General features: G+C 38.6%; 1 pseudogene; it reads left to right on the top strand.

Annotated features, from left to right (window-relative positions):
* The first annotated feature begins 6,325 nt into the window (after positions 1-6,325).
* On the top strand, positions 6,326-7,575 carry LOC101564202 (annotated as a pseudogene).
* The last annotated feature ends 254 nt before the right edge of the window (positions 7,576-7,829 follow it).

Here is a 7,829-nt window from a genome sequence, read left to right as displayed (position 1 = left end):
ATTTGTAGATTTTCTGTTGTTTGTGGCTCAAAGCCTTCTAATTGGGCCAGACAAATAGCTCAGCAGATTAAAGCACCTGCTTAGGCAGGTGCAGAGACCGGAGTTTGATCCCTGGTGCACCATGCTGGCCCCAACCCAGGGAACACTGAGACCGTGATTGAGACTGGGTGTGGTGGCATGCACCTGTAATCCCAGTGCTTGGGAGGCTAAAAACAGGAGGATCACTACAATTCCAATCTGTGTAGTGAGACCCTGTAGACCTTGTACTAAATACATTAAAAAAACAAAAACAATCTTCCAATAATATTCAGAGAGAATGATTTAGTTTTCATACCTGGTTCAATGTGGCGGCAAACTCCTGCCATCCCAGCTACTCAGAGGCTGAGGAAGGAGGATTCCAAGTTGGAAGCTAAGGGTTCTTGAAGTAACCAATGTTTTGTGTCTGAAGTACCCACAATCCAGCTACCAGGGAGTTTTTTTACTCTGAATAAGAGAATGCTTCTTTTTTTATTTTATGGAAAACAGGTAAAACAGAAATTTCATAACAAAATAATAGGAGAATAACAACAGTTAAGGAGCCAGGGAGATGGCTCAGTAGAATAAGCGCTTCCCTGGCAAGTGCAAGGGCCTGAGTTCAATCCTTGGTTCTGGAAAAACAAACAAACAAACAAACAACAACAACAACAAAAAACTCATAATAACAGTTAATACATAGCATCTTCTTCAAAGTACTCAGAGCACAAGACAAGGGCATTAAAAAATTCTTTAGTTGATATTAGAACAAGCCTTCCCTTTCAATAAACTAAGAGACACAAACAGTATAGCTAACTTGCATTTTTATCCCTTTTCCCTTCCTTTCCTTTCCCCTTTCTCCCATCCAGGTTCCTTTATCCTTTTAAATAATTTCTTCCCATTTCACAATGTCTGTTGTACGCTTTAGACCTTATACTCGCCTTCAATTTCTTGCACCAGGGAGACAATACAATGTTGATATATGTGAGTCTGATTTATTTCACTTATAAGTATGGTGTCTAGTTGCATCCATTTTCCTTAAAAGTCTCAAGTTTATCCTTCTTTATGACTGAATAGCACTCTACTGTATAAAAACACATCTTTTTTAATCCATTCCTCTTTTGGTGGGCATTTGGATTATTTCCAAGATTTAGCTATTATAAATGCTACAAACATGGGTGCACACATATCACTGTGGTGTGATATTTTTAATTCTTCCCCAGAATGGGAAATAGCAAAATCAAATGGGATATCCACTCCTAGCTTTCTGATGAATATCCACACTGATTTTCACAGTGGTTGCACCAGTTTACACTCCCACCAACAGTGGAGAAAGGTTCCTTTTCCCACAGAACCTTAACAGCACTGTTATTGGTTGATTTCTTTATAATAGCCATTCTTTTTTTTTTTTTTCCTAGAACTGGGGATTGAACTCTGACCCTTGTGCTTGCCAGGGAAGTGCTTATTCTACTGAACCATTTTCCCCGTCCCAAAGACTTGTGTGTGTGTGTGTGTGTGTGTGTGTGCGTGTGTGTGTGTTACCAGGGATTGAACTCAGGACCCTGCACTTGTCAGGCAAGCGCTTATTCAACTGAGCTATCTCCCTGGCCCATAATAGCCATTCTTTCTAGAGTGAAATGGAGTCTTGGTGTTGTTTTAATTTGTATCTCTTGAATGACTAATGATGCTGAACATTTTTTCATATATTTGTTTTCCATTTGTACTTCTTCATTTGAGAATTGTGTATTCATCTCAGATGCCCATTTTTGGATTGGATCTTTGAATGGGGGTTTGATTTTTTTCAATTCTTTAAATGTTCTAGATAGAAGTTCTTTGTCTGAGGGACAATAAGATAAAATTTTTTCCCACTCTGTGGATTGTCTTTTCACTCTTGGTGACTTCTTTTGATATGGAAAAGCTTTTTGATAAGATGAGACTCCAGTTGCTGATTCTTTGAAGTATTTCCTGTGCCGTTTGGGTTATGTACATTAAATTAAATAAATTCTCTGCCTACACCAGTATTCAAGATTTTTGCCTACTTTCTCTTCTGGTAGATTTAGTGTTTCTATTTTAACATTTAGATCTTTGATCCATTTGACTTGAGTTTAATACATAGTGATAGACATGGGTTTAGTTTTAGTCTTTGACGTATAAAGGACCAGGTTTTCCAGCACCACTTATTAAAGGGATATCTTTCTTCAAGTGAATGTGTTTGGCCCCTTTGTCAATGATGAGATGGCTAGATATGTTTGTAGTTGTGTCTGCATCTTCTAATCTGTTCCACTGATCCTCAAGTCCCTGTACTTGCCTACATAGGAGCTTAGTACACTGAGCTATCTCACTGGCCCTGCATGTTTATTTATGATTGTTATCTGTTGTTCTTGAAGTTTTCCTTTTACAAGTATGTAGTGAACTTCTTTATCTCTTTTGACCATTTTTTGGTTTGAAGTTCACATTATAAACAGAATAGCTACTTTTGCTTTTTCTGGGTTCCTGTCGCATAGAGTATTGTTTTTCATTCTTTGACTTTTCCTTCTGAATTAAATGTGTTTCTTGTATGCAGCACATTGTTGGATCTTTTTTCTTTATCCATTCTGCCAGTTTGTTTCTTTTGACTGATGAATTGAGGCCATTTACATTGATGATTATCAATATAGTTCAGTGGACCAAGCACTTGCTTGGGCAAGCACATGTACCGGGGTTCCATCCCTGGGATCACATGCCCCACTGGCCCCACCCCCGGGTGTGCTGAACTGGCCACCAAGACCAGGTATAGTGGCACATGCCTGTAATCCCAGCACAGGGGAGGCTGAAAACAGGAGGACCACTACAAATCTGAGCTGCATAGTGAGACCCTGTACCAAATACATTTAAAAAAATTTTTACATTGATGGTTATAACTTATTCTGATGGACTTTCCTTTATAAATGATCTGTTTCTTTCCTCTTACAGCTTTTAATATTCTTTTCTTGTCCTGAATTTCTGTAATCTTCATTATGATCTGTATGGGTGTAGATCTATGTTGGTCATGGTTATTTGGAGTTCTGTATGACTCACTTATCTGTGTGTCAGATTCTGTTCCCATGGTTGGGAAATTTTCTATTAGTTCTGTGTTGTTTGAGTTTTCTCCTGTTTTTTCTTTCACATTTATCCATCTTCTATTGTTTTTCTTTGCATCATCTTGCAGCTGTTGAATTGTTATTTCCTGCTCCCTTGTTATGTTTAAGAGATCTTCTTTTTTCTTTCTTTCTTTCTTTCTTTCTTTCTTTCTTTCTTTCTTTCTTTTTTTGGCGAAACCGGGGATTGAACTCATTCCACTGAGCCATCTCCCCAGCTAAGAGATCTTTCTTTTCATGATCTATAGCTGCAATTTTGTCTTCAAATCTGAAAGTCTATCTTCAGTTTCATTTAAGTGGCTTTTCCAGCTTTCAATGACATTTTCAATTTCCTGTATATATATTCTTTAATGTTTCATGCATTTTATTTCTTTCTTATACTGTTCCTTCAAAGTTTCCATCATTTCCATCATCTTGTGCTCTTCTGTTTTCATCTTTGTCTACTCTAAATTTTTTGACCAATTCCTTCATTATGGCCAGCATTTCTTTTTTACCTGAGAGATTTAGATTATTTCTGATCTGATTTCCTCTATAGCCTCATGGATTTACTTCTTTACTTTGGTTGCTATCATTTCAGAAATTTCAGCTATATGTTTTCCATTTTCCTCTATCTTGCTGGTTTTTTTGGACTTGCTCTGACTGGGCTGGAGGTCTGAGATTGCATTTTGCTTCTGTGTCTTATCATTTTCTATTTCAGAATATTTTCATTTTGCTTTCTGAATTGATTCTTGTAAGTTTTTGTAATAGGTAACAATATCACTAGTATCGAGGTCTCTCTAAGAAAAGTTTGTTCAGGGATATCTTCTGTGTATAGGAGGTTCTTGGTCTGTGTCTGTCCCAAGATCCTACCTTTCCAATGAATTAAGAGTGAAATATTGGTACCTGTTTGATTCAGTACGTGGTCCTTTGGTGTTGGGTTGTGGTGAGGTTATTGCCCCAGATCTTCTCAGTATTGTTTGGGAAGGGAGAACAACTGATTACATCAGATAAGACAATCTAGCTAAAGTGGTCTAATTAGTGAAACAATAGCATCAAGCACAGTTTAGAAACTGACAGACTATTGTAACCATTAATTTTGTACCTTCAATCATAGAAGCAAACCCATAATTATATAACAAAATTGTTTATAAATTAGGAACTTGTATGTGAAGTGTTTCTTTTTAGTAGAGTGGTTTTAAACTGTGGTGGGGAAATGTAAGAAGGAAAGTGTACATACCAAAGATAACTGAAAAGGAAGTAACAAGGCTAGAAGACGATGGATGATCGTGCAGACCTTAGGAAACTTGTGAGGAGGGCAAAAAGAAAGAATAAGGAGTAAGCAAGGGATTATCTGAACTTGGTCTCTGATTCGGGGGGAATGGGATTAGTTTTCTATGGTTGGAGTTCTTCCCAGCCATTTGAAAAAGAGAAAGAAATAAAATAAGAAAAAAAGGAACAGGAAAAAGAAAATAGAAGAAGAAAAAAGGAAAAGGGCAGCCCCACTCACCTTGCTTACTCCTTATTCCATCTCCCCGGCCCCCTTTAATAAATATTCTTAACATTCTCAAATTCAATATTTCTTTGTGTGTGGTGTGATCAGTTAGTATTGCCTAGCTTGGGGGGAGGTCCTGAAGTTATTTAATATATGCAATATAACAACCATTGTTGAATTCCTATCACCTTGTTTTTTGAAATTCTGTATTGTTTCTATTTTTTACAATCTTTAAAATAAAAGATGAAAAGAATAATACTGATTACTAAATGAGGATTTCAATCTTCTGTTCATAACTACCTATTTTTAAATATTTTTAGAGCTAATTCAGTCACATTCATAACATGATAATTCTAGACCTTTACCTTGTGTAATTCATAGTGAAGAGAAACTATTTATTTATTTTTATTTTTTATTTTTTGGGCTGGCTCAGCCTACCCTAAGGGTAGGTCTGGCATGGCATATGGTGCTGGGAATCGAACTGTGGTTACCTGTAGCTGCCTAAGCTTGTCTAAGCAGGTGCTTTAGACCACTGAGCTATCTCACCGGCCCGTGAAGAGAAACAATTTAATTCTATAAAACGTACATCTTGCTCATAGCAACAAGAGCCTTTCCCAAATAAAGTTTAGTGATGTTTCCAGGGTTTTCTACAAATTTCCAGTTCTATGCTTTGTATTTCATAGATACTTTCCTCACTTCTTTCAAATAGCACAAATGCAATTTTCTTCGTGGAGCATTACTCTAAATATTAAAAATTACTTCAACTGTGAGAAAAACCTGGAACTTTTTCTTCTTTGTTTTAGTTAAAACATAAATATTTTTAAACCCTCAACGTCAATATGATTGCTTTCCTTCCAGTGATTTAGTGGCTAAATACCAACTACTCTTTACACAATGCAGATATCATATTCAAAATATAATTAAATTATAGCATATGTAGTTATAAGCAATTATCATCTCGTAGTGTATACAATTTGGATTTTTTTTGGTAAAAAAAGTCTGTTAATGCACAGCTACTACTTTAGAACCAAGAAATGGTTTTCTAAAAATACAATATGTTATAGCAAAAGTACCATTTTTAGTTAAATGTAAAGTCTCCCTGAAAGAGCATCAATTAAATCTGCCTCTGTGGGAATTGTCTGGGGGTCTTGCTAACTAATTAGGTCATTTTACAGAGCGAACAGCCACCAGCCACAGAGTCTTCTTAATTTTCTGGTCATGCACACTGATTAAGCGTACTGGGGTCCACTCTGTCACTTATTTGAGCAGACTTCTCCACATCCAAATCAAGCAAATAAAATCCACTTTAATGAACTGGGATATTAAAAAAAAGAGATTTCTGAGTTTTTATCAGTTTGTTCAGAAGCCGTATTATTCTCTGTCCCAGTGCTGGTGTACTGTAACAATGAGTTACCCAGATGCCCCTTCAGGAAAAAGGACCTTTGTATTCATTTCTTAAAATATTATTTTTCTCAAAATATTACTTTAAACTGAGAAGCTCAAAACAACAAAAATGTATTGTTTTCATAATTCTAGCAGTTAGAAGTCTGATATCAAGGGTTTAGTTCTCGGAAACACACACACACACACACACACACACACACACACACACACGATACTAAAATCCATGGACTGCAGTGCTCCACACTCTGCATGTGTCCCTGGCGCTCTGCAGATGCATCAGCCTCCGAGTCCCCAGCTTCTTTGCCTCTACTCCATTACCAAAATGTCACTTTTTAACAAGCTAACTCTGGACAAGCCAGAGATGACAGGGAAGCGAGTCGTTATGAGTGGATTTCAATGTTCCTATGAAGAATAGCCAGATAACCAACAACCAAAGAACCAAGGCTGCTGTCCCAAACATCAAATTCTGCTTGGACAATGGAGCCAAATCAGTTGTCCTTATGGGCCACTTGGGCTGCCCAGATGGTTTCTTAATGCTTGACAAGTACTCCTTATAGCCAGTTGCTGTAGAATTCAAATCTCTGCTGGGCAAGGATATTGTATTCTTGAAGGACCAGGTAGGCCCAGAAGTAGAGAAATCCTGTGCTGACCCACCAGCTGGGTCTGTTGTCCTGCTAGGCAACCTCTGCTTTCATGTGGAGGAAGAAGGGAAGAGAAAGATGCTTCTGGGAACAAGGTTAAAGCTGAGCCGGCCAGAATAGATGCTTTCCAAGCTTCACTTTCCAAGCTAGGGGATGTCTATGTCACTGATGCTTTCAGCACTGCACACCGAGCCCACAGCTCTGTGGTGGGAGTTAATCTGCCACAGAAGGCAGTGGATTTTTGATGAAGGAGCTGAGCTATTTTGCTAAGGCCTTGGAGAACCCAGAGTGACCCTTCCTGACCACCTTAGGAAGAGTGGAAGTTGCAGATAAGATCCAGTTGATCAACAATATGCTAGACAAAGTCAATGAGATGCTTATTGGTGGTGGAATGGCTTTTATCTTCCTTAAAGTGCTCAACAACATGGAGATTGGCACTTCTCTGTTTGATGAAGAGGGATTCAAGATTGTTAAAGATCCAAGGGCCAAAGTTGAGAAGAATGGTGTGAAGATTACTTTGTCTGTTGACTTTGTCACTGCTGACAAGTTTGACGAGAATGCCAAGACTGGCCAAGCCACTGTGGCCTAGGGCATACCTGCTGGATGGATGGGCTTGGGCTGCAGTCCTAAAAGCAGCAAGCAGTATGCTGAGGCTGTTGGTCATGCCAAGCAGACTGTGTGGAATGGACCTGGGGGGGTATTTGAATGGGAAGTTTTTGCCAAGGGAACCAAAGCCCTCCTGGATGAGGTGGTGAAAGCCATCTCTAGGGGCTGCATCACCATCATAGGGGATGGAGACACTGCTACTTGCTGTGCCAAATGGCACACAGAGGCTAAAGTTAGCCTTGTGAGCACTAGAGGTGGTGCAAGTTAGAGCTCCTAGAAGGTAAAGTCCTTCCTGGAGTGGATGCTCTCAGCAGTGTTTAGTGCTTTCCTGCCTTGCGGCTCCTGTGCACAGTTCCTAAGACAAAATAGTATTTTCTGCATCTCCACTTGGCATTAGCTAAAAATTTCCTCCACATCAAGATTCAGCTAGTGGCCAAGGGATGCAGCATCAGTAACCCTTAGAGTTCTACTATATCTCAGCTGACATTTACTGCACCCTGGACTTGACTATGTTCTTCAAGTTGCCATTTAAGTCTCTTAGTGACTAAATCATTGTGCATTCCAGCTGTGTTTTAAGTA

This window comes from Octodon degus, unplaced genomic scaffold (genome assembly GCF_000260255.1).
Source record: "Octodon degus isolate 3935 unplaced genomic scaffold, OctDeg1.0 scaffold00065, whole genome shotgun sequence".
Lineage (NCBI taxonomy): Eukaryota > Metazoa > Chordata > Mammalia > Rodentia > Octodontidae > Octodon > Octodon degus.
This window is presented reverse-complemented; position numbering and strand designations above follow the sequence as displayed.